At 43.1% G+C, this 26378-nt stretch overlaps 1 protein-coding gene across 1 annotated transcript in view; it reads left to right on the forward strand.

The window, feature by feature from the left end:
- LOC137426137 (glutamate receptor 4-like) overlaps nucleotides 1–26378 on the forward strand; it is a 457447-nt gene that overhangs the window by 292783 nt on the left and 138286 nt on the right. The window lies entirely within an intron of this gene.

A 26378-nucleotide genomic window follows, 5' to 3' on the forward strand; every position in this document is an offset into this window, starting at 1 on the left:
GGGGAACACAAGAGATGGTGGTGAACAGCTGTTTTAAAGACCTGGAGGGAGGAGTGGGATTGAAGAGAGTGAGGGAGTTTGTTCCAGAGGCGGGAGAAAAGAGGAATGAAAGAGTGTATGTGAATAGAGAGTCTTGATTTTGGCAGTTTAACCATAAGAGGGTTGCACGCAGATCTTGTGCGACCTGGTGGAATATTTGGGGGGGCAGAGCACAGACAGAGCAGGTGGAGCTCGGCCAGAGAGGAGTCGGTGGAAGACAGAAAGACCACCAAGCTGCCTGCGGTGAGTGAGTGAAAGGCCTTCGGAGTTGGCTTCATCGTGGGAGATTCCAATGATTCTGAAAAAAGGACAATTGTTTGGACAAAAAGGACAAAGAACACATAAAGAGCAACTATCAGGAATGCCCCTGTGGTGGCTGTTCCCCCAATACCGGTTGGAGGCCAAATCTTCCCCATTCTTCCCGACTGCCCGAATTCGTCAGGGTAACGCGGTCATGGTCAGAGTACCGATCGGTCCCCATGGACAACACACACAAACACTTCTCAAATTATACATGGTATGATTAATTTTTAAGATACTAAGACTGAAGTTTCAAATTCCATAAACTATCTGTACTTTATAAATAAAATATATTTTATAAATGTATAAAAACATTGCCTCAAACAGGGAACCATGATTGTCATAGGGCCCGCAAGGCTAACCCCCGCTCTAGCAGGGAAAATGGCCTTAAAACGATCATTCGGACTTCTGCTTTGATTTGATAAAATTTGATAAAATTCATAAATTAATTTGATAAAACGATCATCCGCATATGGACTTCCGCTTCCGGTCTTGCCGGCGAGGTTTCCGTTTTTTCGAAGCTGTCCACGCTCTCCACACTATCGAAGTTAAGTCATTGTTTCCATTTGTATTTTCGTCAAAACTAATTATTTTATGGTGTGTGTACGTATAGTGTGTCCCTAGGAAGATTCTCAGTGTTAATCTTTCATACTTGTATGAAATATCGTCGGTTAATTTGTGTCGTGTCTTTTGAGGCCTTGTACCTTGTCCGACCTTGAGGCTTTGTTTTTCTCTCAGTGGTCCATCTATTGTGCTCCAACTACTTTCGTTCTCTGTTTTTTCCCAGTCTTTTCACCCCATACGTCCTTGTTTAAAATCTCAACTCAAAAAAAAAAAAAAAAAAAAAAAAAATTCCTTCTCTGTTCTTATTCGTTGTTCATATTCGTTCGTTCGTTCTTCGTTCTTCGTGTTTCACCCACATTTCCCCAGATAGTTTTCACTGTTAAACTTTAAAATGTTTAAACTTTCCCCTGAAGTTTTGTATTCTGTCTTGCATTATAACACCTTTTTCTTCTTCTTTAAAAGGTTGCTTTCGACTTGCTCACCAAATCTATTCCTTCCAAAAAAAAAATCCATCTCTTACAGTGCCTCTTTCATACATTCCCTAAACTCTCCTGCTCTACACCCCCCCTCCAGCGTCCTCAAACGTATTTTTGACTCGAAGGTCACAAGAAAATCATTTTGCAATAAATGTTCGTTTCCCATTAATCGTACACTTTCCAAAATCCAATCTCACCCCTCTCCTCCAAATCCTCCCCATCACCCCTCCCCTACAAATCTTCCCCATCACCCCTCCCCTCCAAATCTTCCCCATCACCCATCCCTTTCAAATCTTCCCCCTTGCCCCTCCCCTTCAAATCCTCCCCATCACCCATCCCTTTCAAATCTCCCGCTTGCCCCTTCCCTCCTAAACTCCCCCCACACCCTTCTCCTCCAAGACTCCCCTCACCCCTCCCCTCAAAGACTCCCCCCTCACCCCTCCCCTCCAAATCTCCCCCATCTCCCATCCCTTTCAAGTCCCTCCCATTGTCTCTTCCCTCCTAAACTCCCCCCTAACCCCTCCCCTCATAAACTCCCCCCTCCCCTTCAAATCTCCCCACCCTCATTTCTTCTCCATTTCAGCCCTCTCACCCCTCCTCCTCAAAGCGTCCTCCCCGTTTCTTCCCCCTTCCAACTCTCACCTCCATCTCCCCCAACCTTCTGCCTCACTCTTCCCCCTCCTCAAGTAACACTTCACTGTGCCTCACCCAATCACCATCAAACCTTTTGTCCGCCCCATCCTTCCCTTTCTCCGAGCTATTCTGAAATCTCTGACACACCTCCAACAGATCTCGCTACCTCTTCCTCCTCTTCCACATCTTACCCTACACCTCCCCCCCCCCCCCCCTGTTCTGTATCCGATGCCCCCCCTTCCTCTTCATTAACGGTATGGACCTCAAACATCCGGGGCCTTCGTTCAAACTTAACTGATCTCTCCATACAGGTTGCTTCTGACAAACCAGACGTGATCTGCTTAACAGAAACTTTCCTCCTTCATGATGTCTCTGATTCCTTAGTATCTCTCCTGCGTTACTCCCTCCTCCGGTATGATAGACCTGAGCCTCGTCCTGGAGGTGGGGTTGCTATCTTTATCAAAAACTCTCTTTCTCACTCGCCCTGCACTGCCCTCTCTCCACCTCACCCCCAGGAATACCTCTGGCTACGGCTTCCCCTGCGCTCCCACCTCTTGTTCATATGTGTGTTGTACCGTCCACCAAACAGTGATGACTCCATCTACATCTCGCTGTCTGATAATAGGGACCAACTTCTATCTACTCATCCCAACTCTCTCTTCCTCATATGTGGTGATTTCAATTGTCACCATGCCAGTTGGCTGGGTGTGGGTACCACTCTCACCAGCCATGGCTCCTCAGCAAAGGACTTCTGCGACTCACTGGAACTGACACAATCTGTCAATTCCCTGACCCGGACCTCAGTCAACGGAGCATCTTCTCTTCTGGACTTGGTTATGACTAACTTCCCTGAAAATGTCCGCTGCTCTTCTTCTGCTCCAATCGGCTCATCTGATCATGTGCTTGTTAAAGTGGACATCTCTCTGACCATTCTCAGGGAGCCTCCTCAGCATCAACGAGTCTGGCATTTCACTCAGGCCAACTGGCTCGGTCTTCAAGCAGCCATCAATCATCTGGACTGGTCTCCCATCTCTACCACCTCTGACATCAACTCATCCTGGGAATTCTTCCAAAGTAAATTGCTCTCTCTCATGCACAGATTTATCCCATCTCGTCTTCAGTTGTCATACCCCTCCTCCCGTCCATGGTACACGGAATCTTGTGGTGAGGCTGTTGCCCAGAAACAACTTGCCTTCGTCTCCTGGAAAGCAAATCCAACGGAAGGAAATCTCATTTCCTTTCACAAAGCCCGAAACAAGTGTGTGTCCACCCTCAGGAGAGCCAGGAAACAATATCTCTCCGTTCTCAAGACCGAACTCTCTTATCTGTCTCCCTCTTCCAAATCCTGGTGGCGTCTGGTCAAATCTGTTTCTGGTGTTTGTTCCCCCTCCATCCCCTCCCTTACCTCAAACGGCTACACAGTTGACTCCGCACGTGAAAAAGCTGAATGCCTCAACTCTGTGTTTGCCTCTAAATCTTGTGTCCCAAACCTATCCCTCTCTGTACCCACCGTACCAAGTCGTACCCAGCTGCTCCTGGACTCTGTGTCCTTTCCTCCTGACAAGGTGGGAAAGTTTCTGTCAACCCTCGACTCTGATTCTGCAACTGGACCTGATGGCATCAGCCCACGGGTCCTAAAATCCTGTTCTTCCGCTCTTTCACTCCCTCTCTCTGTTCTCTTCACCCTCTCTTTTGCTCATGGTCAACTGCCATCTGCTTGGAAATCAGCCAACATCACTGCTTTACACAAAAAAGGTGCAAAAACAGATCCTAGTAACTACAGACCAATCAGCCTTCTCCCAATTATCAGCAAAGTCATGGAATCCATCATTGCTTCGGATATGAAATCTTTCCTCTTCTCCAATGGCTTGATCTCTAATCATCAATTTCGTTTCAGACCAGGTCACTTTACTCTGGACATGCTGATTCTGCTGTCTCAACAATGGATGGAGGTCCTCAATGCCAAACAGGAAATTAGTCTCCCTCGATATATCACGTGCCTTCGATACGGTCTGGCACCCCGCTCTGCTCACCAAACTCTCCTCCTTTGGTATCCATGGAAATCTCCACGCATGGCTGGTGGACTTCCTCTCTAGTCGTAGTCAACGTGTGGCCCTGAATGGGTTTCTCTGTTCTCCTCTTCCTGTTCAGGCTGGAGTTCCCCAAGGCAGTGTTCTAGGCCCTGTGCTTTTTCTGGTCTTCATCAATGATCTCTCCGACTCTCTTGAAAATCCTCTCTATCTCTTTGCTGATGACTCCACTCTCTGCCGCACCATTCCTCATCACTCAGTTCGGCAGTCTGCAGCCTCCTCACTCTCTGCAGACCTGGACAAAATCACTGACTGGGCAAACAAGTGGAACATGTCTTTCAATCCTGACAAATCTCCCTCTCTTACGATGTCTCTCCGAAAAGACCGACTGGACAACCCTCCCATCCACTTTCTGAAAAATCCTCTCCAAGAAGTTCTGTCTCTCAAGGTTTTGGGTCTCACTATCTGCCATGATCTTTCCTGGGAAAACCACATTTCAAATCTGGCCTCCAAAGCCAGTCACAGAATGGGCATCCTCTGTCGTGTGAAGTCCTTCCTTGGCACACCTGAGCTCCTCACCACGTACAAGGCTTTCATCCGCAGCTCAATTGAATAGTGCTCTCCCCTCTGGGCTGGTGCTCATGCCTCACACCTAGCTCGTCTTCACGCTGTTGAAACCAAAGCGTTCAGAATCATTGGAATCTCCCATGATGAATCTACCTCTGAGGGCCTTTCACTTACTCAACGCAGGCAGGTTGGTGGTCTTTCTGTCTTCTACCGACTCCTCTCCGGCCTTGCTCCTCCAGCTCTCTCTGGGCTCTGTCCCCCAAATATTCCTGAAGGTCGCACAAGATCTGCCTGCAACCCTCTTATGGTTAAACTGCCAAAATCAAGGCTCTCTGCTCACCTTCACTCTTTCATTCCTCTTTTCTCTGCCTCTGGTACAAAGTCCCCCACCCCCTTCAATCCCACCCCTCCCTCCAGGTCTTTAAAACAGCTGTTCACCACAATCTCTTATCTTTCCCCATCCAAAACCTTGATCTGTTCTACCCCCGCTAATTTCACCCCAAATCCTCTTTTTTGAAATACCAACTTCTTTCCTGGAAGTCCTTGTGTTTATACTTCTCCCACCCCCCCCCCCCCCCCTTCCCACGCCGCCTCCCCCCAAGCCCTCTCCCTCCCACACATTCCAGATGTCCCTCAAAATTCATTCATTCATTCATCTGTACTTTTTTTATTGTCTATTATTGTCCTTATAATTTGCAAAAAAATGAGCACACTGATGTCCCTCAATGTCCTTGCGTTGCGTGTAATTTATGTAAACCTTTGATGACCTAAAAAAGGCAAATGTGATAAGAAAAATGACCTTTTCATATGCTTAAAATACCTGTACATGTGTTTTTCTAAAGAAATGGGAATGATGGATGCGAGTGATGAATATTATCAAATACCGAAAGGAATTGAGGTCAACGAGCGGAGTAATTGAATAGGGAAGAGGGGAAAATGGTGTGTAGGGAATGGGGTTGAGTTAGGAGGAGAGAGGGGAAGATCGAGATTGACAGAGCAGTAAAGCCTTGCGCTGGAGAGACATTCAAATACTGCACCATTTCTGAATGGCGACCTTTAGACTGCAATGATGCAATAGAGGGAAGGAAGTGGGGTCAACCTCTGATTAGAGTAATCTGTAAGATTTGTCCCTGCTTTGTAAATTTTCAGTTACATTTGTATTCAGCCACGGCACAGAAAATACGTTAAAACACATATTCCCATGAAGTCGAGGGTAGATTTGTGTGGCTGAGCTGTTAATTAGGTCTCAATTTGATCAACGTTTTGGATAATTTCACATCAATATCTGGAATTCAAATTCGGTTCTGATGTAGCATTTCTGTTTTCCTGTCATGCGTTTATTACTTGCAAAATCGAAGATTTTTCAAGTATCTTGGTCGGTTGCGTTTGTGGTTCTGTCTGTCTGTTTGTTTGTCTGTTTGTTTGTTACTTGCAAAATCTAAGATTTTTCAAGTATCTTGGTCGGTTGCGTTTGTGTTTCTGTCTGTCTGTCTGTCTGTTTGTCTGTTTGTTTGTTACTTGCAAAATCGAAGATTTTTCAAGTATCTTGGTCGGTTGCGTTTGTGGTTCTGTCTGTCTGTTTGTTTGTCTGTTTGTTTGTTACTTGCAAAATCTAAGATTTTTCAAGTATCTTGGTCGGTTGCGTTTGTGTTTCTGTCTGTCTGTCTGTTTGTCTGTTTGTTTGTTACTTGCAAAATCGAAGATTTTTCAAGTATATTGGTCGGTTGCGTTTGTGGTTCTGTCTGTCTGTTTGTTTGTCTGTTTGTTTGTTACTTGCAAAATCTAAGATTTTTCAAGTATATTGGTCGGTTGCGTTTGTGTTTCTGTCTGTTTGTCTGTTTGTTTGTTACTTGCAAAATCGAAGATTTTTCAAGTATATTGGTCGGTTGCGTTTGTGTTTCTGTCTGTTTGTCTGTTTGTTACTTGCAAAATTGAAGATTTTTCAAGTATCTTGGTCGGTTGCGTTTGTGGTTCTGTCTGTCTGTTTGTTTGTCTGTTTGTCTGTTTGTTACATGCAAAATCGAAGATTTTTCAAGAATATTGGTCGGTTGCGTTTGTGGTTCTGTCTGTCTGTCTGTTTGTCTGTTTGTTTGTTACTTGCAAAATCGAAGATTTTTCAAGTATATTGGTCGGTTGCGTTTGTGGTTCTGTCTGTCTGTTTGTTTGTCTGTTTGTTTGTTACTTGCAAAATCGAAGATTTTTCAAGAATATTGGTCGGTTGCGTTTGTGGTTCTGTCTGTCTGTCTGTTTGTCTGTTTGTTTGTTACTTGCAAAATCGAAGATTTTTCAAGAATATTGGTCGGTTGCGTTTGTGGTTCTGTCTGTCTGTTTGTTTGTCTGTTTGTTTGTTACTTGCAAAATCTAAGATTTTTCAAGTATATTGGTCGGTTGCGTTTGTGTTTCTGTCTGTTTGTCTGTTTGTTTGTTACTTGCAAAATCGAAGATTTTTCAAGTATATTGGTCGGTTGCGTTTGTGTTTCTGTCTGTTTGTCTGTTTGTTACTTGCAAAATTGAAGATTTTTCAAGTATCTTGGTCGGTTGCGTTTGTGGTTCTGTCTGTCTGTTTGTTTGTCTGTTTGTCTGTTTGTTACTTGCAAAATCGAAGATTTTTCAAGAATATTGGTCGGTTGCATTTGTGGTTCTGTCTGTCTGTCTGTTTGTCTGTTTGTTTGTTACTTGCAAAATCGAAGATTTTTCAAGTATATTGGTCGGTTGCGTTTGTGTTTCTGTCTGTTTGTCTGTTTGTTACTTGCAAAATTGAAGATTTTTCAAGTATCTTGGTCGGTTGCGTTTGTGGTTCTGTCTGTCTGTTTGTATGTTTGTCTGTCTGTTTGTTACTTGCAAAATCGAAGATTTTTCAAGTATATTGGTCGGTTGCATTTGTGGTTCTGTCTGTCTGTCTGTTTGTCTGTTTGTTTGTTACTTGCAAAATCGAAGATTTTTCAAGTATATTGGTCGGTTGCGTTTGTGGTTCTGTCTGTCTATCTGTGTGTCTGTTTGTCTGTTTGTTACTTGCAAAATCGAAGATTTTTCAAGTATATTGGTCGGTTGCGTTTGTGTTTCTGTCTGTTTGTCTGTTTGTTACTTGCAAAATCGAAGATTTTTCAAGTATACACAAAGAATTAAGTTAAGCACCCCTACACAACGAATTAAGGTAAGCACCCCCTAATATATATTCTTTGTGTATATGTATACATTGGCATATATTCTAAGGTATGTGAGATCAAATAATGATTGGTATGACATTAGCAATTATCCATTGATGAAATTGAGTGATCAAAGTGAAAAAAAGTGATTGGTTGAGTCAGTGATCCGATCACGTGGGTCCTACACACGTTATTGACGCAAAGATCGCTAGAGGTCTTCTCAGAACAATGACTGTACGTTAGAAAACATAAACGTCATCCACACTGTCCGTGATGGACCTATAGCATCATACTTAAATTGAGGTGAAAATATGCCTAAAATTCCCAAAAAATTTCACCTTAAATTATTCAGAATAAAATATTGAAAACGGCATGATTGTTATGTTTTTATGTGACCATAATATCACTTCTCCAGAAAATATAGCAATATCATGGGTATATTACACTGTTTTGACGACAACAAACTTGTAATGTGCGAGGTTGTAAAAAAACGGGGGGGGGTGCTTAACTTAATTCTTTGTGTATATATTGGTCGGTTGCGTTTGTGGTTCTGTCTGTCTGTCTGTCTGTTTGTTTGTCACCAGCCTACAGGTCACAATTTTCAACCGATCTTCACGAAACTTCACCAAATGGTAGAGTTGGTCAAAAGCAAGAAGCCTATTGTTTTTGGGGTCAAAAGGTCAAAAGGTCAACATAGGCCAAAGCTCACCAACTTTGCTAAATTTCTAAAATCCTCAATTTTCATCCGATTGACTTGAAATTTGAAGAGGACTTGCATATCTGGTCACTGAATTTAACCACCAAGTATTTTTGAGGTCAACATAGGCCAAAAGGTCAATATAGGCCAAGTTTTTCAAAATCCTCAATTTTCATCCAATTGACTTGAAATTTGAAGAGGACTTGCATATCTGGTCACTGAATTGAACCACCAAGGATTCTTGAGGCCAACATAGGCCAAAAGGTCAACATAGGCCAAATTTCTAAAATCCCCAATTTTCATCCGATTGACTTGAAATTTGAAGAGGACTTGCATATCTGGTGACTGAATTCAACCACCAAGTATTTTTGAGGTCAACATAGGCCAAAAGGTCAACATAGGCCAAGTTTCAAAAATCCTCAATTTTCATCCGATTGACTTGAAAATTGAACAGCATTTGCACATTGAGTCACTAAATAGGGAAAGTAACTATTTTTGAGGTCAAAAGGTCAAAGGTCAACTCAAGGGCAACCTTCCAAAATCATCATTTTTCATCTGAAAAATCGTCACTTTTCTTCCTATTGATCCGAGCTTTGATCAAGATTGTCAATTTTAATCTTGATGAAATGGACAATTTGCTGTATCAATGGAATTTTTTTCCTTGGGGTTGGGGCGATTTTGCAAGTATCGTGCTCCGCATGATGTCTTCTTGTTGGTCTGTTTGTTTGTCACCGGCCTACAGGTCACAATTCTAAACCGATCATCACGAAACTTCACCAAGTTGTATAGGTCGTCCCAATTGAGAAGCCTACTGTTTTGGGGTTCAAAAGGTCAAAAGGTCAACATAGCCAAAGGTCAAAGGTCAACATAACCAATTGTTACGGACCGCGGATAAGATGTTAATTTGCCGAGCAGATGGCGCCGCGGCCCGAACCGTTTTTACAATGACTAAGACCCGATTCTGAAACGTTGGCCAAATCGTGCCACAGATATTCAATGAGGGAAAAGACAAAGGCGACACGGATGTGAAGAAGAGGAAGTCAGAAGTAGGGAATACGAATATAATTTATTTGCTATTTACAACCAAAAGTAACCAAGGAGAAGGAAGGATAATAAAATAATTTACAGAAGAAATCAAGGAGACACAGTGAAAATTGCTAGCTTATCTAAACAGGCTTAACTTATACCCTGGACAGAACAAACAAAAGACGGACTCACACGAATGGGGAAATTGCAGGCAGGAATGGAAGGACTGGAAGGAGAGGACAACTTTGCCAAATTTTTAAAATCCTCAATTTTCATCCGATTGACTTGAAATTTGGAGAGGACTTGCATATCTAGTCACTGAATTCAACCACCAAGTATATTTGAGATCAACATAGGGCAAAAGGTCAACATCGGCCAAAAGGTCAACATAGGCCAAATTTCTAAAATCCTCAATTTTCATCCGATTGACTTGAAATTTGAAGAGAACTTGCATATCTGGTCACTGAATTCAACCACCAAGTATTTTTGAGGTCAACATAGGGCAAAAGGTCAACATCGGCCAAATGGTCAACAAATGCCAAATGGTCAACAAATGCCAAATTTCTATAATCCTCAATTTTCATCCAATTCACTTGAAATTTGAAGTCGACTTGCATATCTGGTCAATGAATTCAACCACAAATTATATTTTAGGTGAACATAGGCCAAAAGGTCAACATAGGCCGAATTTCTAAAATCACCAATTTTCATTTGATCGACTTGAAATTCGAAGAGAATTTACATATATGGTCACTGAATTCAACCACCAACTATATTTGAGGTCAACATAGGCCAAAAGGTCAACATAGGCCAAAAGGTCAACATAGGCCAAGTTTTTTCAATCCTGAATTTTCATCCGATTGACTTGAAAATTGAACAGCATTTGCACATTGAGTCACTAAATAGGGAAACTAACTATTTTTAAGGTCAAAAGGTGAAAGGTCAACCCAAGGTCAACCTTACAAAATCATCATTTTTCATCTGAAAAATCGTCACTTTTCCTCCTGTTGACTCGAGCTTTGATCTAGATTGTCAACTTTAATCTTCATGAAATGGACAATTTGCTGTATCAATGGAATTTTTTTTCTTGGGGGTGGGGGGTGGATTTTGCAAGTATCGCTTTAGTAGGATCTATTTTTAGGCTTCATTGAAGCAATTCAATTCTTACCTGCTCCTGGGTATGCATTGTTCAATGAATGATTTTCATTGTTTTTTGGTCATTGTTCATTTCAAACATTGTTCATTGTTCAACACTTAACCTCAAAATTCCTCCAAAAATGTTCTAATACAGCTCTTCCATAGAGATATGATAAATTACCTCTATAATGTTTTTTAAATAAATGCATGTCTACATGCTTATAACATTAGAGGCCATTCAATATCCTCACAGTAAGACCAAATTGAAGGTTGTTTCACTTTTAAATGAAAACAAGGTTTGCTCTAAGGATGTACAGGGAACTTTTCCAGCATTTACTCATTCTCGACTTTTGGATAATTTAGGCTTAATTGAAGCAATTCAATTCTTACCTGCTCCTGGATATGCATTGTTCAATGATTGATTTTCATTGTTTTTGGTCATTGTTCATTTCAAACATTGTTCATTGATCAACACTTAACATTCATGCCATTTTCACTCGTTTCCTTCCTTCATTATGAGGATTCAAAGGTGAAAGGCTTGAATGATTTTGATTTTGGCACAATTGTGATAACATCTAGCACAGCTTAATGAACAAGAACAAAGGCATACTTCGAGAGATAGAGCTTCATTGGCGCTGTAGAAGTTGAATACATTTCATGTGGACAAGTAATCATCCTTCTGAATACTAGGAATCAGCACGTCTTTGACATGTTTGCTATTTTTATGCATTCTTTTTGTCTGACAGGCTAGTTCACTTACCTTCGAGTTGTCTCGTCTGGGTTCCATTTGTTGCCCCCCTATAAACTGTCATATTGGTGCTTCGCGTGTCGGGTATTGCATCATTGAATATGCCATCTCTTGAATGTATTGTTACGTTTGCGGGGGTAGGTGCTGACATACCATAGTGGAGATAGGGTTGTGTAGTATTAGCATGGAGCCTGGACACGTAGAAGACATTTCGATGTACATAAGCAGGGAAACTGTTAGCTTGAGGTTGTTTATGTGTTCCTCACATGGGGGAGGGTGTAGGGAGATGGGAGGGAGGGGGAGGGGTGGGAGGGGGTGAAGACATGCTAATTTGGTAGGGTTTAAGGATAATTTCCCCAGTGTGTTTCCCCCTTTGATCAATCCCCTACGTTTTTACGTTCACATGGCTTGCCATCAAAAATCAGCTCCATTAACCAACAACACTGACATGTTGCCGACATAAATCCAGCACATTCACCATCAGGCTAAACCCCGCCCCACCACGGCTGATGTAATCTGAACATTCCTGAAGAGACTAAACTCCGCCTCGAAGGAATTGTAACGGACAGGCCACCCTCCGAGCTTCATCATTGGCCGTGGAGACATGGGATGATTTGATAGAGCTCGGTGATTGGCCAGGGGTGACGTGTCAGAGCAAGCTGCTCGGGCTGGTGGAGAAGAAGAATCTCTCTCTCTCTCTCTCTCTCTCTCTCTCTCTCTTAGTTTTGTGATTGCCGAACAAGAAGCTCGCCATTTTTGGTGCATTTGGTGCACTGGGATTTGTATGCGCTTTAGAAGAAAGTGAGGAACTCTTGGCTGCGTGGGCAGCATTGCGAGGGAGGAAGAGGGAATGTGTGGCTCTCTCAGTCTTTTGCTCTCTCTCTCTCTTTTGTCCTGGTTGCGCCGGCGGACGGCTGCTTCGTGCCCGTGGCAGCTGGTGGAGCGAATTTTGGAGCCTTTCTGACACTTGGAATAAATGTGGAAGGAGGTGTGGTTGATCTGTGGTGCTCTTCGGGGAAGCTGTGGCCACGCTGTGCTTTCTGGTGAAGAGTGAGAGAGGAGGACGTCTTGCTGACGCTTTGCGGCTCGGGGTGCTCACGTGGTTGACCGACGCTATTGTTGACGCGTCGACGCTCGGTCCTTTCGCCGACCGACTGGACCCGTTCAATGACCGCCAGGCATCTAAAAGTCCTCGTTGAGGCCAGAGCTAAGTGTCGGCCGACAAAGAACATTTATTTTTATTTTATCTTTCCCCTTTTCCATCTATATTTGTGTCAGCATGGAGGGTCCCTCGAGCACTCCCACCTTCACCTCAAACTCACCACTGTTCCCGTCCTTCGTCCTTACAGCTGTGCGCGCTCTTTTGTGCATTGCCATAACTACTCTGATCAACCATTCCTCCACTCCTAACTTCCTCAATGCCCATGTCACTACTTCACGTGGAACCCTATCGAATGCTTTCTCCAGATCAACAAACCCAAGAAACAACTTCTTCCTCTTCTCTATATACTTCTCCTGCAACTGCCTCACAATAAAAAGCGCATCTGTCGTTCCTCTTCCTGGCATAAATCCAAACTGCATTTCGTCAATCTTCACTTTCTTCCTTATTCTCCTCTCCAACACCCTTTCCAATACCTTCATTCCATACCCCAATAACTTTATCACTCGATACGAGCCACAGTCCAGAGGGTCACCTTTCCCCTTGTATAGAGGGACGAGGGTACTCAGTTCCCAAACCACTGGAATGCGGCCTTCTTTCACCACCAGATTGCAGATCTCTGTCATTCTCTTCACACCCCAATTTCCCGCTGCCTTCAACATATCTCCCACAACTCCCGTCGGCCCTCCCGCTTTTCTACTCTTCATTGCTTTTATCGCTTACTCAACTTCCTTCTCTGTTATCTTCTCTGCCGGTCCTAAAACTGGGTTACTCTCTATGTTGCCATCCCATTCATTCTCTGCATTCAACAGTATTTCCATATATCTCTTCCATCTTCCTTTAATTCCATCTGGCTCCACAACAATTTGTCCCACTTCATCCTTCAAGCAACTCACCCCCATCACATCACACCTCTCTTTCGCTATCTGCTTTGCAATCCTGAATACCGCTCTCTGACCCTCTTCCGAATCCAAGCGTTCTCTGAACATTTTCCTACATGCCTCCTGTGCCTTTGCTACCTCTTTCTTTGCAGCCTTCTTGGCTTCCTTATAACTTTCATGCTCTGCCTTTTCTGCTCCCATACACTTCGCCTTCTGCCACTCCTTGAACTTCTTCCTCTTCTCGTCAATCTTCTTTCCAACTTCATCATCCCACCACCATGTTTCCGAGTGCCTCGGTGGTCCTTTTGTCCATCCACATACCTCACCAACGGCTCCCAACAGACTATCTTTCATTGACATCCAACCACTTTCAAGCTCAACCACATCATCCTCCACCATACTCAGCCTCTCTTTTAATGCCTCCCTCACTGTCACCTCTTTCAACCTCCACACCTTCATTCTCGGTTGGTACTTCACCCGCCGAGCTCTCCTCGCACCTTTCACCCTTATGTCGCAGACAACCAAGTGGTGCTGTGAAACAGCCTCCTCCCCCGGATCACCTTTGTGTCCCGGAGGTGCCCCCTATCTCGCCTACGCACCAGCAGGTAGTCAACGGTTGTCGTCGACCCACCTGACGTGTATGTAACAAGCTTATTATCCTCTTTCTGGAACTGAGTATTACAAATCAACAAATCAGCTCCATCAGCAAACTCTAAAATCCTTTCACCTTCTCCATTTCTCACACCATATCCGTAACCCCCATGAACTCCCTCAAAACCCTCCATACTCCTTCCCACATGTCCATTTAGGTCTCCTCCTACCACAACAACTTCCTCATCTTTCACGTTTTCCATCAGCTTCTCTATAGCACACCAGAACTTGTCCTTCTCTTCATCGCTCCGACCATCCTGCGGAGCATATCCCGAGATGATGTTCACCAAGAGCTTTTCAATCATCATTTTCACCATCATCAACCTTTCACTCACTCTTGTCATACTCACCACACTGTCTACAAACTCCTCAGAAAACAGGACACCAACACCATTGACGCCCTCCGGGCACCCTTGCCACACAAACTTGTATTTCTGTCCCTGCCTACCCTTCACCATTCTCACACCACTTCCCTTCCATCTCGTCTCCTGCATGCAACATATGTTCACTCTTCTTTTGACCAATACTTCCACCACTTCTCCTGATCTCCCTGTCATTGTCCCCACATTCCATGTCCCAAATCTCAGAAACCGATCTCCACGTCGGGCATCAGACGTTTCGTCGTCATAAATGGAGTGATTTCCACCCTTGCTTCGATCGGGTTCCCCACCTTGAGTTTTGACGAGAGGGAGTGCGGTCCCCCACGGGGTACTTCGGGCTGGACCCTGCCCATATGCAGTCGTAATTTTCATGGTTCTCTTTTTGAGGCAATGTTTTTATGGCCGGGTTCCCTTCTTGACGCCAACCCTTTTAGTCGCCTCCTACGACACGCAGGGATACGGTGTACCTATTCTAAACCGGGGTACACACCGGCTATGACACCCTATCCTATGGAGGTATGAATTAAGATGACAGAAGCAGAGATGATGACAGCCTTGCTTAAATAAACAAATAAATACACTTTTTTTATGTTGGAGACTCCAGGCACCCCTCATCGAGGCCAGGCCTTAAATAAAAGAGAAGAAACGTGTATGACGAAAAGTGTATGATGTTTGTTTGTAAGAAACAGAGATTGAATCTATCCCAGTAGCTGTAGTTTGAGTGAGTGTGTGAATGTGTGTGTGTGTGTGTGTGTGTGTGAATATGATGTGTGTGTGTGTGTGTGAATAAAAGAGAGAGATAGAATTGTGAGGAACAGAAATGAAAATACGAGATGTGTGTCATACTTTTCACGTCTATTAATTAATTACGTACTATTCAAATGTGCCTTTTAACCCTTTAGACTGCTGAGACCCCATATACCTTGGCAGACCCTTTAACACTTGACCGAAAAACCGCAGATGACCCAAAAGTCCCCAATTAAAATTTGGTCCAATGGACCAACGGCCCCCTAGTTTAATAAATATTTGAACTGACATTTAGTGTTCCTTTCATCTTTGTTTTGGCATACTGCATCGCTTGGAGTGGTCAATGTTCAATAATTGATATCGGCTCCGGCCCTTCCCTCTGTTCCCGCCCTATTGGTTAAAGGGAAACCACATCAGTTATTTTGGGCATTTCTCAGTTCAGGTCATTGTGTGGCTTAAGGCTGGATGAAGACATTACTCTTTGAGAAACGAGCATTAAGACAGAGCTGCAAGATACAGTCAGGGTTACGTCAGACAATATAGGAACACATGTGCAGTGTTTGACTTTGCTGACTGAGATATCTTGGCACTTTTGCTCCAGGATTGGGTATCCTCTGAGTACCATATACCATTGTGTTATTCCACATTGTAAAAAATTACAGAAACAAGTTAATAAAAATTTTTATGCTGAATTAAAAAGGCAATGTAGGGACAAACTACAGTCTAAAAAAGGTCATAAACAAAATGGGGATGATTTTGGTTTAGAGTGTAGCTAACAGTATTGCCATCGCATAACAATCCCTACATCACTGCCTCCAGACTATTGTCTAGGGCTAGGCCGAGCTAAAAGTAGTAGAAGCTCCTATATTTCATTTCTGCATAAGTATAAGAAGCTCCTATATAATTTCACGGACTTCTTGCAGCTTCAGTTGTCTTTCCTACTTTTCTTTTTTATCAACTTAGACTCTTAGAGTAACCAATCACAAATGGAGATAATTATAGAATGCTGTTATTAGAGATGTCCATGCAGTTTGTAAGAAGTTGATGATCATGTACTGATATTATAACATTGTACTTGGGCTGCTAATTTGTACAGTCTCATTATGTGGCTACACTACAAGAGTAATCAAGTACTGTTGTAACCAGTGAAATGTTTGTGGAAGCTTGAAGCAGTAATTACCCTGCGCTCGCGAAGCGAAAGGCAGGGTTAAGCATTCGGGTCCGTCCGTACGTCGTGCGTACGTACGTGCATGTCTGCATTTTAAAAAGAGTCATTTTCTAGGCAACCGTTGGTCCGATTGACATGGAATTTTCACCATGGGAGGGCCTCCTCCTGTAGAATATTTTAGTGAATATTATGACGTCACCTGGTACGGGCGCCATCTTGGAAAAACCAAAAAACTTTGCACCTCCATATCTCAAAAACCGCTGCACAGAAATAATTGAGACAGGTCTCGTTGCAAAGAACTCTCCAGGCGGAATAACATATGTGAATGATGACGTCATATGTGCCGCCGTTATGACGTCATAATTCGACAAGTAAAAAACGTTATCCGATCAGGATGAAATTCTTGATCATCTTCTCGGTATAAATTGATGCAGAACTAAAATTATAATGACGTCGTCAGTCACGTGGTTCGGACGCCATATTGTTTTGGAGTGAAAAACCACTAAAATCCTATTTTATCCTAAACGACTGAACATATCGAGGCCAAATTTTGCAGGCAGAATCGCATACCCACGAAGAACAAAAAAGTCAGCAAGCATGATGTCATGCGTCACATGGTTTCGGAGTTATGACGTTTTTAAGCATAAACTTTTAAAACCTAGCTCCTCCCTCATTTTTGATCCCATCGAGGGGAAACTTCACAGATGTGTTCAGCATATCAGTCTACTAAAATGACCCTTTGGAATTTGCAATAGGTCAGGTGATTTGGCAGATATAAATAATTCAACGGGAAAAAAATTATAACTCTTGAACCGCTTTATTGATCGACGTGAAACTTTATATTATAGTAGAGGTAATGAAGTCTAACATGTGTGCAAAATTTCAAGTTGATTGGATATATGGTCTGGAAGCTAGAAGTTGTTATTGCATGAAGAAGAAGAGTCTTCTAAAGTGGGCATGGAATTATCACACTGCACATGACGAGCAGGAAAAGTACGGAGCGACCTCACGGGCTCATTTTGACCTCAAATAAAATTCTGATTTCAGATTTGTCAATCGCTGAGGTATATTAACACATGACCAAAACAGATTTGGTGAAATTCCAACGATTTTTGACGAAAATATAACATTTGTGTCTGAATTTCAGTAAAGTAAAGTGTGTGCCGTGTCAGCATTTAAAAAATTGAAACGTGGCTCATTGTAAAGAACTCCATATGGGGAATAGGTGTTGTTTATGATGACGTCATTGGTGCAATAATTATGACGTCATAATTTGACAGGGACAACGCTTGGTCTGATCAGTTTGAAATTTATGGAGCATGATATATGCAACAATTATATGAGAGAATATAAATTTATGATGTCATCGCTCACGTGGTCTGACAGCCATATTGGATCAAAAAAAAAAGAAACGTTCAAAAATAGAAGAGTTGGCTCACACCAAGTTGACTGTGCAGGGTAAGTATTCTATGAATACCATCTCGTTGATGAAGTGTAAATGAGGCAGTGATGTAGGGATTGTTATGTGATGGCAACACTGTTAGCTGCTCTCGAAACCAACATCATCCCTATCTTGCTTAGGATCTTTTTTAGACTGTAGTTTGTCATACCTACATTGCCTTTTTCATTTAGCATACATTTTTTTATTAACTAGTTATATATTAGATTTGTTAGCTCTCATACGAGCCTCGACCATGCATATAAAACACCATTCGTCGGTAGCATGTGTGTGCTCGGTGAAACGTATAGATATACCCTCATAAACATATAGATATATTTTTAATAAAAAATACATCTGGGGAGAATAGGTGGACAAGATGTGGACAACGGAACAAACCAAGCAACATGACAGATACATATAGAAAGAGTTGAATATGCATACTTACAGACTACAGTCGGGGCCAAAAATATTGGCACTTTTTTTTTTTTTTTTGTATACAAGATCGAGGCTCATGTAAGAGCTAACATTAATGACAAAAAAAGAAAGAAAAAAAAAACGGACACATAAGACGAAATAAAGGGAGTGGGAGACAAGATGGGGAGAGAGGGGGAAGCACACAAGTACAACATTTGAGAGCAGGGACATCGGGAGATCTGTGGGAGGTAGAGTGCTTGGGGGGAGGAGGCGTGGGAAGGGATGTGGGGGGTGGGAGAGGTTAAAAAAAAAAAAACACATGGACACTGCTCGGACTTCCAGGAAAGAAGTCGGTATTTCAGAAAAGTGGGTCTGGGGTGAATGAATTAACAGGGGTAGAAAAGATCAAGGTTTTGGATGGGGGAAGATAAGAGATGGTGGTGAACAGCTGTTTTAAAGACCTGGAGGGAGGAGTGGGATTGAAGAGAGTGAGCGAGTTTGTTCCAGAGGCGGGAGAAAAGAGGAATGAAGGAGTGAAGGTGAATAGAGAGTCTTGATTTTGGCAGTTTAACCATGAGGGTTTCTGACAGATGTTGTGCATCCTGCAAGAATTTTTAGGGGACACAGCACAGACAGAGCAGGGGGAGCAATGCCGAAGAGGAGTTGGTAAAATACAGTAAGACCACCAACCTGCCTGCACTGAGAGAGTGAAAGGCCCTCAGAATCAGCTTCATCGCGGAAGATTCCATTGATTCTGAAAGCCTTTGTTTCTACAGCGTGAAGCCGAGCTAGGTGAGAGGCAGGAGCACCAGCCCAGAGGGGTGAGAGCAATTTCGGTTTATACTTTACTTGCCTCTCAAACTTTATGCGTCTAGAGAATGTTCTGCACAATATTCAGTTCTCTGATTGACTTGAGAGGCATGAACAGCTGCAGGAAGTGACGAAGTTGGTCCTTGCATAAACGATCACAAGAAGGCACAAAGACTGTTGGGCATGCTCTTGAACATCAACATTCGACAAAGTCTCTTCAAATTTCCAGGGTTTGTTTCCTGATATTGTTTTCCGCAACATTTTAGCACTCCTCAAAAGCACCAAAGTGTCATCTTCTGCAGTTTTAAACAGAGCCTTTTCCATAGCCACCTCCTCGGCTGCTTTTAGGAATGCTCCTTGCGAGGTATCGCCTTGGCAAATTCTACCCCTTGTGTACGTTTCGCTATTTCTCTCACATGTTTGCGATCACACAAGAAGTTGTCGATTCCATTGATACATAGCATGTCCATGTAAGTAGTGTGACGCTCTGACATTGGCAACATAGACCGGTCCTCCAGCAAAGTTTTCACAAGTGATATCAATTCGATATATGCAGTGATTTCTTTTATAGAATCTGACACGGATGTTGATTCAGCTGCGGCTGAGGGATAAACCGATTAATCTGTACTTGTACATTTTACAACCAGCAGGGTAAATGATACTTGACATTAAATGCACAGGCGAAGGTACTGTCGATATAAACTGCGTTCAACTGGAATTTCTATGTACTAGGGCATGCCCGTACTATATATAAGCTAGGACGTGCCCGCCCGTACGTGGGTGCCCGTTCCTTGCCAAAAAAAAAAAAAAAAAAAATTTGTGTAGGGGTGTGTGTGTGTAAACATCCGAGGGCGTGCCCGTACGTGGGTGCAAAAAAACATGCGTGCAAACAACAACAACAAAAAAAAACTTTGAAACCACGTGGCAGTAACGACCACAGAACCCCCCCCCCCTCTATTTACATGAATGGTTTGGTCCATTCGCAACGACCACAGAACCCCCCCCCCCTCTATTTACATGCAATGGTTTGGTCCAAAGCGAACGGCTTGCAGTGTTTGGTAAAGAAATCGCCATAGCTCGGTAACTACTTGTCCGATTAATATGAAACCTTGAAAAGGCACATCCTCGGGTCCCCAGCAATATACCTGGCAAGTTTCAAGTATATCGGACCGGTAGTTGTCGAGAAACAGCGGTCACAGACAAACATACACACACACATACACACATACAAACACACAGAGATTACTGGAATTATAGATAGATTGTTTGAACCTCCACAGCCCCCCCCCCCCTTTTTTTTTTTTAAATACCTGATCGAGGATCGTTTAAGAGCTACTATTAATCACAAAAACACAAACTGACACATAAAACATAACATAAAGGGAGCGAGAGACAAGATGGGGAGAGAGAGGGAAGCACACAAGCAGAACATTTGAGAGCAGGGACATCGGGAGATCTGTGGGAGGGAGAGGGCTTGGGGGGGAGGCACGGGAAGATGGGGGGAGAGTTTGGGAGAAGTATAAAACACATGGACACTGCCAAGACTTCCAGGAAACAAGTTGGTATTTCAAAAAAGTGGATCTGTGGTGAATTAACGGGGGTAGAAAAGATCAAGATTTTGGATGGGGGAAGATAAAAGATGGTGGTGAACAGCTGTTTTAAAAAGCTAGAGTGATGAGTGGGATTGAAGAGAGTGAGGAATGTTGTTCCAGAGGTGGGAGAAAAGAGGAATGAAAGAGTGAAGGTGAGCAGAAAGTCTTGATTTTGACAGTTTAACCACAAGAGGGTTGCAGGCAGATCTTGTACGACTTGTAGGAATATTTAGTTGACAGAGCACAGACAGGGCTGGGGGGGCAAGGCCAGAGAGGAGTCGGTAGAAGACGGAAAGACTACCGACCTGCCTGCGGTGAGTGAGTGAAAGGCGCTTGGAGATAGCTTCATCGCGGGAGATTCCAATGATTCTGAAAGCTTTGGTTTCAACAGCGTGAAGACGAGCTAGGTGTGAGGCAGGAGCACCAGCCCAGAGGGGAGAGCAGTACTCCATTGAGCTGCGGATGAAAGCCTTGTATGTGGTGAGGAGCTCAGGTGTGCCAAGGAAGGACTTCGCACGACGGAGGATGCCCAGTCGGCGACTGGCTTTGGAGGCCAGATGGGAAATGTGGTTTTCCCTTTGAGTTTTTTGCCAGTATTAAATGTTGTCATCTCATGGAGTTGTCTACCTGGATTATGTGACTGCAAAAAGTACAAGTTCTTATTCAATGGATACATGTCAGATCCAGTACACACTCTGACACTTTGCTTCATTCTTGTCGGAGATTTGAGCAACATTACCGCACGGGCATCGACGTCGCTTTAATAGTACGCCTAACATAAGAAGTGGTAATTGCATTCTCGTACCTTTTCTTGGCTCTGTTGAGATTACCAAAGTGCTATGTTGCACCGTAGCAGCCTGAATGATAAATGGGAGTAGCTGCAAGCAAAGCAGCAGGAGTTAAAGCTTCTGTATAGCAGGATATTCCTGATAAATTGAAGAGGTTTTCCAAGAGACTTTTTTTTTTTTTTTTTTTGTATACAGGGTCGAGTCTCGTGAAAGAGCTAACATTTATCAAAGGAACAAATCAAATAAACAAGCAAACAAAGTATATAAAAAGGGGAGCGGTCGACAATATGGGTAGTAAGGGCATTTTATGAGATATTTCACAAATCTGTTAACTAAATTGTTACCAAAAAATTTCTTCACCAATATGTTTGTAAAGGTGTGTAATAACATGTGTTAAAATGTTGAAGTTCAACTCCCGTGGGAAACCCAGAAAAAAAGCTGTTGAATTCGGGTACCGAAAAATTATTTTCGAGAATTTTTATTTTTTTTAATCGGCCCTTAAGTAACTTATGAGGGGTCAAATAAGGGTTTTTCATGATTCTGAGTTGATTGTTAACATTTATATTTTCACTTTTACATTTACACACAAAGTAGTTTTTATTTCACATACATATATAATACTCAAGAGTTATTTCTCATTCACAATGTCAGAAGTTTCAACAGTCATTGTCTATGTCTTCTTCAGACTCAACAACATCATGACTGCAGTTTCTGCATGTAATGCCATTACAGACTCCACAGGCCGAGATGCACGTGACCCCATTCTTCTTGCAGCTGCATCGCCGGTTGCTGCAATCTCCATGACAATTACAGCTCGTGAACTGCAATAGCTCCTCAGGAGCCGTGGGGTCCAGTGTTGGAACTGGCTCATACCCATGCACACCTATTGTCCATCCATAGTCACTGGGGTTCAGAGACATGCTCTGTAGAAGGATCCAGTCCCGGGTCTGCAGGTAGGCACGGAGTGAATGTTGTGCAGCTGCACCCTCTGTTGGAGGTAGTAGTCTGTCGACTCCAGACCGAGGTCGACAGGCCTTAATAAAATTCTGCCCCCAAACGGCAACTCTTTCGTCTGTCTTGACAATCGGTCTCAAGAACATCTGAAGGCTTGCAGGAACAAGTGTCAGCTGACTATCGATGTCAGTCATACTGTGTGTGGTGGGGTATGACTTTGGACCTAAATCAATCAAGGCAATATCATTGGATATGAACTTGAGTGCCGTCTTTATGATCTGAGTCTTCTCATCTCCATGGTCAAGATTAGCATGATGCGCTCGCAGAATATTGTCGGTGCCATCTTTGAGACAGAGTACATCTGCCCTTCTTTCCTGTGTTGTGAAATACAAGGTGTCTTCGTATTTCTCTAGAAGTTTTATCTTTAGCCAATGCTTTGAATAAGAAAGGCTCTTCTCTGGTGACTGATCAAACTCCTGCAGCTTTTCATGGACTTGGTCCATGTTCATTACCCCATGCTCTAATTCTGAGTCTAACCATTCGCAGAATTCAATAAAAACTGCCTCTCGCTCCTCATCAATACTCCTCTGTCCTCTCTTCCTTTTTCCTTCCTCATCAGTCTTGGACAAACTGTCACCTCTCGCAAACATAAGTTTGCATCGCAAATGGTACAGTGTTTCTTCTGCTACCAAGTCGTTGATCCCTTCCAGGCGTCCAGTGACTTCAGTGCCCCAGTCATCCCCGCGACTCCGTGCTGTCTTCAGCAAGCTTGCCTTCAGTGTATCTGCAGTCAAATTATCTGGCACTGTGTATTTCTTTCTAGCTTGTGCTGGATTATTTTTGTAGAGCTGGGCTGGTTGGTTGCAAAGAATGCATACATCCTTATACAGGAGGTCAACTGACTGTGATCTTCTAGAACTGCAGCCAGTTGATGAACTGAACTCACAAGTAGTGCGTCTTCTCTTCAACTTTGATGACTTTTTCTCTGCCTTTGATGCTTGAGCTGACTTCTTGGTGGTTGCAACAAAGTTGTTGTACAGATCATTTTTACACTTCTGGTGGTACCTCAGTTTTCCTTCCTTTTGAGCCTCCTTCATACGTTCCACAACAGTAACATTTTCGACAGTTTCTGCTTGTTTCAATAAAGTTGAGTATCCCTTTGGAGTTGCCTGTATGAGCCTTTCAGCTGGTGTATCCGAGCGTGCACAGATGAAGCAATTGAGCACAGGTGGAGTAACGTCTTCATCCATATTGCTAGACTCCATGTCCTGCAAAGTAGAAAATGAGATATATTTAGAAATTATTTTTCCACAAAGGAGTGTCTGTGGTGAAACATAAATGTTAACAATCAACTCAGAATCATGAAAAACCCTTATTTGACCCCTCATAAGTTACTTAAGGGCCGATAAAAAAAAAAAAAATTCTCGAAAATAATTTTTCGGTACCCGAATTCAACAGCTTTTTTTCTGGGTTTCCCACGGGAGTTGACCTTCAACATTTTAACACATGTTATTACACACCTTTACAAACATATTGGTGAAGAAATTTTTTGGTAACAATTTAGTTAACAGATTTTCATATGTTTCCCTTACTAGGGGAGAGAAGGGGAGGAAGCACACAAACACAACATTTGAGAGCAGGGACATCGGGAGATGTGTGGGAGGGAGAGGGCTTGGGGGGAGGCAGGATAGGTATAAAACGCAAGGACACCAAGGACTTCCAGGAAAGAAGTCAAAAGTCACCTCAAAAAAGTGGATTTGGGGTGAAATTAGCGGGAGTAGAAAAGATCAAGGTTTTGGATTGGTGAAGATAAGAGATGGTGGTGAACAGCTGTTTTAAAGACCTGGAGGGTGGAGTGGGATTGAAGAGAGTGAGGGAGTTTGTTCCAGAGGCGGGAGAAAAGAGGAATGAAGGAGTGAAGGTGAGCATAGAGAGTCTTGATTTCGGCAGTTTAACCATAAGAGGGTTGCAGGCAGATCTTGTGCGACCTGTAGGAATATTTGGGGGACAGAGCCCAGAGAGAGCTGGGGGGGGGGCAAGGTCGGAGAGGAGTCGGTAGAAGACGGAAAGGCCACCAACCTGCCTGCGGTGAGTAAGTGAAAGGCCCTCGGAGATAGCTTCATCGTGGGAGATTCCAATGATTCTGAAAATGACTTCTTGGAGTACACAGGTAGAAATTAATATTGAAGCAGGATTTCTTTTCAATCGAAGGGCCTGTTAAGTTATCCATGGCATCTGTTAAATAATCTCTTCCAAAAATAAAAACTTTTACCAACTTGCCATTTACAGCTACTGCCTTGGAAAGAATGCAATGGAAAGCTACGAGACAGCTGATGTCAGTTTTGATAATTTAATGCTGTCCAAAGAGGGATCACATCCTACAAATTCACAGTTCTGATACAAACCTAGAAATCCAGACATTCAACAGCCCTTGGCACTTTTAGGACAACTATGGAAAATCTATGTCCATTACTAACAGATCTACCAGGTCCAAATATATCCCATTTTGCCCCAGATTTAGCTTGGAAAGAAGAAAACTTGCTACTTCACATTATCAGTGTTGTGCCAATCCTCGAAAGATGTGAACGTGTGTTTTTGTTGGACAAATGAACACCTGTCCATGCATTCTATCTGGTCATGCAATCTATATTTAAGAAAACAATTATTGCATTATTGCATGCATTTCATCATCATTGAATGTTGGACCCGATCAAAAGCATTTTTTTTAGTCTATCTAAGCTGTGGAGAATTTGCTTCTTCCCGTTTTGCACTTTTCGAGTATGGCTTTGCATAGTAGTTGGTGGTCTATTGTTCCGCAGCATCCTCTTCTACATCCATTCTGCCCTACGTCTCGGCCTCCTTATTATTTGTGTTCGGTGGTGATGCATAATTGATGTGGTGATTCCTGTCAGAAGTTTGTATGTTGTTGGTAGACGTGTTATTGGTCTATACTTGTGAGGTAGTTGGGCTTCTGCAGATTTTGACATGAGGAAGGTGCTACCCTGTCTGCGTCATTAATTCATTGATTGCTCTAGCGTAGTGATTGTGGAGAGAATCTAGTTGCTTTAGTCAGAAATTTGGAATTGCGTCCGGGCCAGGACTTTTAAGGTTTGGCTTCTTCTTCTTTTTTTTACTAGTACACACGCAGACTCTGGGAGGGGCCGAAAGGGTCATTCCTCGTTGGAGTATATAAGATTACAGTCGATCTATGGTCTGGTCTCAAGAACATTGGGTGTGTGTTCATTTACCAAGTTTCTTGTGGGGAGATCGCCAAGTGGTTTAAGCCTGCGTTCCGCAACCTTTTTAGCCCAGGACAGTTCCTGATGCCATTCACGACGACGTGGATGTGTGAGGCAGGTGATGTGAGGCATCAGGAACAGAAAAAAAAAAGAAAAAAAAAAGGACCCAATAAAAAATCCAGGCATCCCGTCGCCACCCATCGAACCCCCCCTCTTCCCCCCCCTCCTCTCCCCCCCCCCCACAAACCGTCACAGAAATATCGATTGCTCATGACGTTAATATCTTGGTAAGGGTTCGGTTCATCATCTTTGTACAGTAGTACAATTCATTAAAAAAAAAAAAAAATAACACCTTTAGAGGCCATTTTCCCCACAAGCGGGGGTTGGCCTTTTTCGGGAACTGTGGTTGTTGTTGTTTTTCGGTCCCCTTTTTGAAGCAATGTTTTACGGCCGGATGCCCTTCCTGACGCCAACCCTTTTTGCCGCCTTTAACGACAAGCAGGGAATTACCAGTGAACTGGTACTCAATTTGCCGACCTCGGAAGGATGACAGGCTGAGTCAACCCCCCTGGCGTTAATTCAGCGATTGACCGGGATTCATGTTATTTAACATGTTATTACACATCGATCCTAGGATCCTAAGCCGGCACCCTAGCCGCTAGCCCAACACCAGGGTATGACAAGTACAATTCAGAATTGAACAATAAAGCAAAGTGACGACAATCATACCAAACACTCCTTATTTTGTTGTTATTTTGTGCGGATCTCCACGACCATGAGGAGAGAGAGAG

Source organism: Myxine glutinosa, chromosome 1 (assembly GCF_964187855.1).
Source record: "Myxine glutinosa chromosome 1, kmMyxGlut1.1, whole genome shotgun sequence".
NCBI lineage: Eukaryota > Metazoa > Chordata > Myxini > Myxiniformes > Myxinidae > Myxine > Myxine glutinosa.